Source organism: Rhinoraja longicauda, chromosome 34, assembly GCF_053455715.1.
Source record: "Rhinoraja longicauda isolate Sanriku21f chromosome 34, sRhiLon1.1, whole genome shotgun sequence".
Taxonomy (NCBI): Eukaryota; Metazoa; Chordata; class Chondrichthyes; order Rajiformes; family Arhynchobatidae; genus Rhinoraja; species Rhinoraja longicauda.
The window spans coordinates 2,806,116-2,817,633 of NC_135986.1; the positions used below are offsets into that span (position 1 = coordinate 2,806,116).

Here is an 11,518-nt window from a genome sequence, read left to right on the forward strand (position 1 = left end):
AGTGGGACAACAGGCAGCATCTCTGGAGAGAAGGAATGGGTGACGTTTCCGGTCGAGACCCTTCTTCACACCTAGTATCCGAATCAGATATCAGCTTGTTGTTAAATTCACTGGGGGAAGAAATGAGTGTTAGGCTTTGTTACATATTCTTTGTGAGATTAATGATGTGGGCTGCTAAATTAAATGGGTTTGAATCTCCCATTCCTTTTCAATGACTGGGGGGAATCGGGAACCACAGGACATAGGTTTAAGGTGAGGGGGGGGAACGATTTAATAGGGACCCGAGGGGTAACTTTCCAACACAAAGGGTGATAGGTGTACAGCAGAGGAGGCAGGCACTATCACAATGTTTAGGAAACATTTAGACAGGTACGTGGAGAGGACAGGTTTGGAGGGATATGGGGCAAGGTAGGACTAGTGTAGCTGGGGTACGTTGGTCAGTGCGGGCAGGTTGGGTGAAGGGTCTGTTCCCACGATATACGACTTAATGCCTGCTGGGTTACTTCTTCCTTTTTGCGTTGTTTGCAGGGTGTGGAAATCTAGTGTTTACCATGAAGTCAAAAGATGCCGGAATCGGGGGGAACAAGGAGGAACGTGGCTGGTCTTTTAACACCAAGCTGAGGGCAAGCTCCCTCTCTCACCCCCCAAGCCAGGCTGGGAGTAGGAGTTCCCTCTCTGATCACCTGGGTGGTGGGGGGAGGGGGGGGGGGGGTCTCTCACCGACCCCCCCCAGGCTGTGAGGAGGTGGGTATCTCCCTCACCGACCCCCCCCCCAGGCTGTGAGGAGGTGGGTATCTCTCTCACCGACCCCCAGGCTGTGAGGTGGGTATCTCTCTCACCGACCCCCAGGCTGTGAGGAGGTGGGTATCTCCCTCACCGACCCCCCCCCCTCCCCCAAGTTGCTCTCTCTTCAACCCCCAAAATGGCGGGGGGGGGGTCCCTTTCCTTCTGCATCCCCAGTCGGAGCGAGGACTTGCCGTCGCCACTGCCTCCCCCTCCCCCCGAGTCCGCCACCTGTCTGTCTGTCTCTCTCTCTCCCTGTGTGTGAGTGTGTGTCGGTGCCCGGGGCCGGACCGGGATCTCCTTCCCTCCGCTCCTCACACTCCCGCCGCCATGTTGCAGCGTCGGGCCTGCGTTACCTCGCGAGAGCACCCTCGCGAGAACACGCCGCCGGCCCTCGGCCAATCACTGCACCGCCCGGCTGGAATCTGCCCGGCAACAGAGAATCTCACGGCAACCGTGAAACTCAGGTGGAATCTACCTGGCAACAGTGATTCACAGGTGGAATCTATCCGGCAACAAAGAATCTCGGGTGGAATCTACCCGCAACAGAGAATATCAGGTGGAATCTGCCCGGCAACAGTGAATCTCAGGTGGAATCTACCCGCAACAGTGGATGGATGCATTAGTGATAATTTTTCAAAACTCTTTAGATTCTGGAGTAGTTCCTGAGGACTGGAGGGTAGCTAATGTAACCCCACTTTTTAAAAAGGGAGGGAGAGAGAAAACGGGGAATTATAGACCAGTTAGCCTAACATCGGTAGTGGGGAAAATGCTAGAGTCAGTTATTAAAGATGTGATAGCATCACATTTGGAAAGTGGTGAAATCATCGGACAAAGTCAGCATGGATTTACCAAAGGCAAATCATGTCTGACGAATCTTATAGAATTTTTCGAGGATGTAACTAGTAGAGTGGATAAGGGAGAACCAGTCGATGTGTTATTTCAGAAGGTCTTCGACAAGGTCCCACATAGGAGATTGGTGTACAAACTTAAAGCACACGGTATTGAGGGTTCAGTGTTGAGGTGGATAGAAAATTGGTTGGCGGACAGGAAGCAAAGAGTAGGAATAAACGGGTCCTTTTCGGAATGGCAGGCAGTGACTAGTGGGGTACCGCAAGGCTCAGTGCTGGGAGCCCAGTTATTTACAGTGTATATTAATGATTTGGACGAGGGAATTGAATGCAACATCTCTAAGTTTGCAGATGACACGAAGCTGGGTGGCAGTGTTAGCTGCGAGGAGGATGCTAGGAGGCTGCAGAGTGACTTGGATAGATTAGGCGAGTGGGCAAATGCATGGCAGATGCAATATAATGTGGATAAATGTGAGGTTATCCACTTTGGCGGCAAGAACAGGAAAGCAGAGTATTACCTGAATGGTGACCGATTGGGAGAAGGGGAGATGCAACGTGACCTGGGTGTTATGGTGCACCAGTCATTGAAAGCAAGCATGCAGGTGCAGCAGGCAGTGAAGAAAGCGAATGGTATGTTGACATTCATAGCAAGAGGATTTGAGTTTAGGAGCAGGGAGGTTCTGCTGCAGTTGTACAGGGCCTTGGTGAGGCCGCACCTGGAGTATTGTGTGCAGTTTTGGTCTCCTAACCTGAGGAAAGACGTTCTTGCCTTAGAGGGAGTACAGAGAAGGTTCACCAGATTGATCCCTGGGATGGCGGGACTTTCATATGAGGAAAGACTGGATAGACTGGGCTTGTACTCGCTGGAATTTAGAAGACTGAGGGGGGATCTTATAGAAACATATAAAATTCTTAAGGGGTTGGAGAGGCTAGATGCGGGAAGATTGTTCCCGATGTTGGGGGAGTCCAGAACCAGGGGTCACAGCTTAAGGATAAGGGGGAAGTCTTTTAGGACCGAGATGAGAAAACATTTCTTCACACAGAGTGGTGAGTCTGTGGAATTCTCTGCCACAGAAGGTAGTTGAGGCCAGTTCATTAACTATATTTAAGAGTGAGTTAGATGTGGCCCTTTTTGCTAAAGGGATCAGGGGGTATGGAGAGAAGGCAGGTACAGGCTACTGAGCTGGATGATTAGCCATGATCATATTGAATGGCGGTGCAGGCTCGAAGGGCCGAATGGCCTACTCCTGCACCTATTTTCTATGTTTCTATGTTTCTATCAGGTGGAATCTGCCCAACACAAAGAATCTCGGGTGGAATCTACCCGGCAACAGAGAAACTCAGGTGGAATCTACCCGGTAACAGTGAATCTCACGGCAACCGTGAAACTCAGGTGGATAACAGTCCAATAACACTGCTGCGCTGGTCAAGAAGGCACAGCAATGACTGTTCTACCTAAGAACACTGAAAAGGTCTGGTCTACCCCGACAGCTGCTGATGATCTACTGCCGCTGCACCATAGAGAGCATCCTAACACATGGCATTCCTGTGTGGTATCTCAGCTGCACGGAGGCAGAGAGGAGAGCTCTTCAGCGGGTAGTCCATAGAGCTCAGAGAACCATCGGAACACAGCTACCAGCCTTGGAGGGCATCTACAACATACGATGTCTCAGAAAAGCCACCAGCATCCACAAAGACTCTTCACACCCCTGCAACAGTCTGTTCGAACTTCTACCATCAGGCAGACGATACAAGGCCTTCTACGCCCGCACCTCCAGACTCAGGAACAGCTTCATCCCCAGGGCCATAGCTGCTATGAATCGGTCCTGCTGAGCCGGATGGTCACATCGCACAGTGAACCGGCACAGATCTACTTGCACGTTATTCTGTTTTAAAACTGTTCTAATTTGTTTGATTGGGTTGTTTAAATTAATACTGACTAGCTAATTAATTTATTGCATCGTATGGGAGGCGCATTCCCAATCTCGTTGTACCCCTGTACAATGACAATAAAGATATATTGTATTGTATTAGACAATAGACAATAGGTGCAGGTATAGGCCATTCAGCCCTTCGAGCCAGCACCGCCATTCAATGCGATCATGGCTGATCGCTCTCAATCAGTACCCCGTTCCTGCCTTCTCCCCATACCCCCTCACTCCGCTATCCTTAAGAGCTCTATCCAGCTCTCTCTTGAAAGCATCCAACGAACTGGCCTCCACTGCCTTCTGAGGCAGAGAATTCCACACCTTCACCACTCTCTGACTGAAAAAGTTCTTCCTCATCTCCGTTCTAAATGGCCTACCCCTTATTCTTAAACTGTGGCCCCTTGTTCTGGACTTCCCCAACATTGGGAACATGTTTCCTGCCTCTAATGTGTCCAATCCCCTAATTATCTTATATGTTTCAATAAGATCCCCCCTATCCTTCTAAATTCCAGTGTATACAAGCCCAATCGCTCCAGCCTTTTGACATACGACAGTCCTGCCATTCCGGGAATTAACCTAGTGAACCTACGCTGCATGCCCTCCATAGCAAGAATATCCTTCCTCAAATTTGGAGACCAAAACTGCACACAGTCCTCCAGGTGCGGTCTCACCAGGGCCCGGTACAACTGTAGAAGGACCTCTTTGCTCCTATACTCAACTCCTCTTGTTATGAAGGCCAACATTCCATTGGCTTTCTTCACTGCCTGCTGTACCTGCATGCTTCCTTTCATTGACTGATGCACTAGGACACCCAGATCTCGTTGAACTCCCCCTCCTCCTAACTTGACACCATTCAGATAATAATCTGCCTTTCTATTCTTACTTCCAAAGTGAATAACCTCACATTTATCTACATTAAACTGCATCTGCCATGTATCCGCCCACTCACACAACCTGTCCAAGTCACCCTGCAGCCTTATTGCATCTTCCTCACAATTCACACTACCCCCCAGCTTAGTATCATCTGCAAATTTGCTAATTTGTATTGTATGTACCTGGTAACAGTGATGCACAGGTGGAATCTACCCATCAACAGAGAAACTCAGGTGGAATCTGCCCGGCAACAGTGAATCTCGGGTGGAATTTACCCGGCAACAGAGAATCTCAGGCGGTATTTGCTCGGCAACAGTGACTCAGGTGGAATCTACCCGGCAACAGAGATTCTCAGGTGGTATCTACCCGGCAACAGAGATTTGCAGGTGGTATCTACCCGCAACAGAGAATATCATATCATATCATATCATATATCTACAGCCGGAAACAGGCCTTTTCGGCCCTCCAAGTCCGTGCCGCCCAGTGATCCCCGTACATTAACACTATCCTACACCCACTAGGGACAATTTTTACATTTACCCAGCCAATTAACATACATACCTGTACGTCTTTGGAGTGTGGGAGGAAACCGAAGATCTCGGAGAAAACCCACGCAGGTCACGGGGAGAACGTACAAACTCCTTACAGTGCAGCACCCGTAGTCAGGATCGAACCTGTGTCTCCGGCGCTGCATTCGCTGTAAAGCAGCAACTCTACCGCTGCGCTACCGTGCCGCCCAGGTGGGATCTGGTGGGATCTGCCCGTCAACAGGGACTTAGGTGGAATCTACCCGCAACAGAGGAACTCGGGTGGAATCTACCCGGCAACAGAGAATCTCAGGTGGAATCTACCCGGCAACAGAGAATCTCAGGTGGAATCTACCCGCAATAGAGAATATCAGGTGGGATCTGCCCGGCAATAGTGACTCAGGTGGAATATGCCCGGCAACAGAGGAACTCGGGTGGAATCTACCCGGCAACAGAGAATCTCAGGTGGAACCTACCCAGCAACAGAGAATCTCAGGTGGAATCTACCCAGCAACAGAGAAACATTGTTGTGTGTTAGTCTATTGCCTAGAAGACTATTCCCGGTGGCGGTCACTGTGGCGACCAGTCCGGGCCCCGCCCTATTCAGTGGCGCAATTTGAATTTGCCGCCAGGCATGAGAGCGCGGCCACGATCAACCGTCGGCTTCAGGACCGCAAGATGGCGGCCTGGGCCAGGCCCGGGCAAAGATGAAGCTTTGGAGACGAAACGTTTGGGTGTTGTGCTCAGAACCCCGAGATACAACACACAACGATGTGTTGTTGTCACAATTACAGCTCTTCCCTTTCTTTCAAACCAATTGTTGACGGAAAAAAACCAAACACTCGTATTTGGAACTGGAGCCCATAATCTGTCCTACCAATGGCAAGCAAGGCTGAGAAATAGCTTGTCTGCTTCGTGCCACATGTTTTAAACTTGATGGGAGTTTCAGTAGACAATAGGTGCAGGAGTAGGACATTCGGCCCTTCGAGCCAGCACTGCTTGCAAATAGGAGGAGGTGAAGTGGAGGAGCCTTGATGCTTCCAAAGTATCTGCAGAAATCTTGAGGGACCATAGAAGTCCATAGGGACTACATTTCTTCACACAGAGAGTGGTGAGTCTGTGGAATTCTCTGCCACAGAAGGTAGTTGAGGCCAGTTCATTGGCTATATTTAAGAGGGAGTTAGATGTGGCCCTTGTGGCTAAAGGGATCAGGGGGTATGGAGAGAAGGCAGGTACAGGTTACTGAGCTGGATGATCAGCCATGATCATATTGAATGGCGGTGCAGGCTCGAAGGGCCGAATGTCCTACTCCTGCACCTATTTTCTATGTTTCTATGTAAGATATCGTTATCCTTCTATTTAAGCAAAACATAAGTGCTGAAAGAACTCAGCATGTCGGGCAGCTTTTCTGGAGGAAATGAACAGACAATGTTTAAGTCTGAAGTAGGGTCTCAACAGGAAAGACCAACACCTCCTCTTGTAATGTTTCAAGGCGTCTTCATGAGTCCATAAGTTGTCAGAGCAGAATTGGCCATTCACCCATCAAGTCTACTCCGCCATTCAATAATGACTCATCTATCTTTTCCTATGAACCCCATTTAACTGCCTTCTCCCCGTAAACTCAGACACGCGTACTAATCAAGAATCTATCGATCTCCACCTAAAAAATATAGAAACATCGAAAATAGGTGCAGGAGGAGGCAATTTGGCCCTTTGTGCCAGCACCACCATTCATTGTGATCATGGCTGATCATCCACAATCAGCAACCCGTGCCTGCCTTCTCCCCATATCCCTTGATTCCGGTAGCCCTTATTTCATATATACAACGCGGAAACAGGCCTTTTCGGCCCACCGAGTCCGCACCGCCCAGCGATCCCCGCACATTAACACTATCCTACACACATTAGGGACAATTTTTACATTTACCCAGTCAATTAACCTACATACCTGTACGTCTTTGGAGTGTGGGAGGAAACCGAAGATCTCGGAGAAAACCCACGCAGGTCACGGTGAGAACGTACAAACTCCTTACAGTACAGCACCCGTAGTCAGGAACGAACCTGAGTCTCCGGCGCTGCATTCGCTGTAAAGCAGCAACTCTACCGCTGCGCTACCGTGCTGCCCTTAGAGCTCTATCTAACTCTCTTTTAAATTCGTCCAGTGAATTGGCCTCCATTGCCTTCTGTGTCAGAGAATTCCACAAATTCACAACTCTCTGGGTGAAAAAGTTTTTCCTCATCTCAGTTTTAAATGGCCTCCCCTTTATTCTTAGACTGTGGCCTCCGGTTCTGGACTCCCCAAAATTGGGAACATTTTTCCTGCATCTAGCTTTGTCCGGTCTTTTTATATTTTCCCTCTCCCCCCACACCTCCTCCCCGACCCCCTCTCCCGAACCCCCTCTTGTCGTGTGTGCAAAGTGCCAACACAATGAAATTATTATTTTTACAAACAGTCTAGTAGAGTATTGCCCTAACCCCAATCCTTGTTTAGCATGCGTACAGAAATAGTCTACTGAGCCCGTATGCAAGAGCCGCCATGTTTTGGCGCCTTTTTCAAGGTCCGTGCTCCAGGTGATGAGATCGGTAATGGTCCAGGAGATGAGGCCATCTAATAGTCTTGTCTCTTTCCTTCCACTCACTATTACCACCTCCTGGAGCAAAGCACAAAGTGCTGGAGGAATGCAGCGAGTCAGGCAGCATCTGGGAAGAGAATGGGTTAGCGACATTTAACGTCGGTGCCCTTCTGCAGTCTGAAGAAGATTCCCGACCTGAAATGTTGCCTGACCGTTCCCTCCCCAGATGCCGCCTGACCCGCTGTGTTCCTCCAGCACTTTCTGTCTATCCACTGACTCGACCTTGTCATTTACTTCCTCGTAGAATTCCATCAGATTCGCCAGGCAATATCTCCCCTTCAAAAAACCATGCTGACTTTGGCCTATTTTATCATTGCTTCTACATACTCCGAAACCTCCTCCCATTCTCCATGTCTGTCCACTACACTGAACTCTCTATCAGCATCTGCAGTTCCTTCCTTACACATCTCTAAACTTTAAAATGCACTGCAGGCCAGGTAGCACACGTGGAGAGAGAAATCTTAGCTCAATCACAACAGTCACCTCCATTTCTCACTGCTACCCAAACTGTCAAATATTCCCAGCATTTTCTGTTTCCATTTCCTTCCCACTCTGTTCACAATTCTTTGCTGGGTGAATTATTGTGGAATAATCCCATTGGAAATGCAATCCTTAGAACACAGGAAAGACAGTACGATAGAACTTTATTTATCCCAGGAGGGAAATTGTTCTGCCAACAGTCATAAAACACAACAAGATACATGAAACAACAAGATACATGAACCAAATGTGCTACCCTAAGGGAAAAAGAAACGTTTGTTTACTCCACTGTTGAAGGTGGTCATTAGTGTTTAACAGGCGTAACAAGTTTAGTAATTGAGCACAGATTAAATCCAGATTAAAAGTGTACATTTAATGATCGCCCAACGCGACCACTGAACGGGGCCGTTCTGTTCTGGTCTGGTCAGTCAGTGTCTATGGGACAGCTGCTAGAAAGTGCCCAAGTTGGTCGGCAGAAATGCAAAGAGCATCTTGTTAAACGCCCTCCATCACACGGCCATTTCCTCCACTACCGCAAATTTGAGCTTTGGTGGATGCGGCCGCATGTGTCTTGATACGTCTTCCACACTTTTGCTTATTTTAAACAGCTCTATCGTGTATCGGGTAAAGAAAATAAGCCAGATGAGTTGCATGCAGATGCGCAGAATCAAACCGCACCATGACATAATGTACGAATGCCTCCTAAACGAACTCTGCTCGTGTTTTGAGATGAAGAGGATGGCAACATGTGTAATCTCATAGAGGAAGATCCAAATGGTGTAGGCTCCCACTCCCCAGTAAAGCTCCCTCCAAATTGACACAAACAGTCCATGGACTGCAAGGATGCCCAAACAAACAACGATTTGAGAAACGACGCAGAGGAAAACAGTATGATTATATTGCAACCGCTGTTCAACACTGAAATCGGTTGAGTTTTTGATCCTCAAGAAAAAGCGATAATCGCCTATTAGAAAGATCAAGTGTAAGGCTAATGTAAACATCGTGATCAGTCCGCCTACAATTGTCCCATCTTTGGCGTTCAGTCCCAATATATTACTGGTCAAAACCTTTATCAAACGGTTCCAACATTTCTTGATCTTTATCATTTTGCTTCTCTTCTACTCTTTAGCCTTCAAGATTAGAGATTTCTTCTGAAGCCAGGCGGAACGGGAAGTGTGGTTAATAAGTCACTGCAACAGAGTTTACAGATAATGTTGGAATCATTTGGATTGTTCTTCCCATTTGACCTGTGCCTAAATTCTACCAGGCACCAAAATTTGACTAAAGGTACTTTAAATAGTTGTTAAAGATATTGGAATTAGAAGAAAAAAGCCATGAGGGAATGTGGTTGATTGTATGCCCAAAGACTGCTGATATCAGGAAGGGCAGTGCTATTTGTGGGAGCACAGAAGACGGAATAAACTCTTCTGTGTAGTTGGAAGTCTTGGAGATGCCGAGGACTGTTGCATAGAAACATAGAAAATAGGTGCAGGAGTAGGCCATTCGGCCCTTCGAGCCTGCACCGCCATTCAATATGATCAAGGCTGATAATCTAGCTCAGTAACCTGTACCTGCCTTCTCTCCATACCCCCCTGACCCCTTTAGCCACAAGGGCCACATCTAACTCCCTCTTAAATATAGCCAATGAACTGGCCTCAACTACCTTCTGTGGCAGAGAATTCCACAGACTCACCACTCTCTGTGTGAAGAAATGTTTTCTCATCTCGGTCCTAAAAGACTTCCCCCTTATCCTTAAGCTGTGACCCCTGTTTCTGGACTTCCCCAACATCGGGAACAATCTTCCCGCATCTAGCCCCTCCAACCCCTTGAGAATTTTATATGTTTCTATAAGATCCTGCAAGGGAGCAGATGCGTGCCGCAGAACCTGAGACGCGCCGCGCGGCGGCAGAAGGCTCCGAAGATGCGCCGCGGAGCCGAACGATCCGGCGGGCAGGTCGCCGAGAGCGAGGAGGGCCGTCGCGAGCAAGCAGGCGGGGTGGCACCGAGAGAGCCAGGGGGACCCGGTGGTGCAGCCACAGAGAACATTGGGGGACCTGACTGGGGACAGGGACCGCCGCTGCGAGATGATTAGACTTTTTGTAACTTTGCGCCAGAAACGTGGCGAATCCTTGTCATAAGGTCATAAGGAATAGGAGTAGAATTAGGCCATTCGGCCCATCAAGTCCATTCCACCATTCAACCATGGCTGATCTATCTCTCCCTCCTCACCACATTCTCCCGCCTTCTCCCCACAACCTCTGACACCCGTACTAATCAAATTCCATCCATCTCTCCACCCATTGCTCCTCTCTCCCTCCATCCATCCCTCCCTCCTCCCTCCTTCTCTCCACCCATCCCTCCTCTCCCTCCATCCCTCTCCCCATCCATCCATCCCTCTCTCCACCCATCGCTCCTATTTCCCTCCATCCATCCATCCCTCCCTCTCTCCCTCCTTCCTTCTCTCCATCCATCCATCCCTCCCTCCTCCCTCACTCTCTCCATCCATCCATCCATTCTCCTTCCATCCATCCCTCCTCCCATCATCCATCCCTCCCTCCTCCGTCCTTCTCTCCATCCATCCCTCCCCTACACCCATCCCCCTCTCCACCCATCCCTCCCACCATCCATCCACCCTTCCCTCCCTCTCTCCATCCATCCATTCTTCCTTTCTCCCTCCATCCATCCCTCCCTCCTCTCCACCCATCCCTCCTCTCCCTCCATCCCTCTCCCCATCCATCCTTCCAGTCTCCCTCCATCCATGCCCCCTCCCATCATCCATCCCTCCCTCCTCCCTCCTTCCCTCCACCCATCCCTCATCTCCCTCCATCCCTCTCCCCATCCATCCATCCCTCTCTCCACCATCCCTCCTCTCTCCTTCCATCCATCCATCCCTCCCTCTCCCTCCTTCCTTCTCTCCATCCATCCATCCCTCCCTCCTCTCTCCCTCCACCCACCCACCCATCCATCCCTCCCTCCTCTCCCTCCATCCCTCCCTCTCCCTCCTTCCTTCTCTCCACCCACCCATCCATCCATCCATCCCTTCCTCCTCTCCATCCATCCCTCCCTCCTTTCTCCACCGATCCCTCCCTCCCTCCTCTCCATCCATCCATCCCTCCCTCCTCTCTCCATCCACCCCTCCCTCCACCCATCCCTCCTCTCTCCCTCTATCCATCCCTCCTCTCCCCCCATCCCTCTCCCCATCCATCCATCCATCCCTCTCTCCACCCATCTCTCTCCCTCCACCCATCCATCCCTCCCTCCTTCCTTCTTTCCATCCATCCATCCCTCCCTCCTCTCTCCCTCCATCCATCCCTCCTCCCATCATCCATCCCTCCCTCCTCCCTCTTTCTCTCCACCCATCCCTCCTCTCCCTCTCCCTCCATCCATCCATCCTTCCCTCCCTCTCTCCATCCATCCTTCCTTTCTCCCTCCATCCATCCCTC

The 11,518-nt window shown here is 49.9% G+C and overlaps 1 protein-coding gene across 1 annotated transcript in view; it reads right to left on the reverse strand.

The window, feature by feature from the left end:
* wrap53 (WD repeat containing, antisense to TP53) overlaps nt 1-11,518 on the reverse strand; it is a 56,602-nt gene that overhangs the window by 24,898 nt on the left and 20,186 nt on the right. The gene's annotated exons all lie outside the window — the stretch shown is intronic.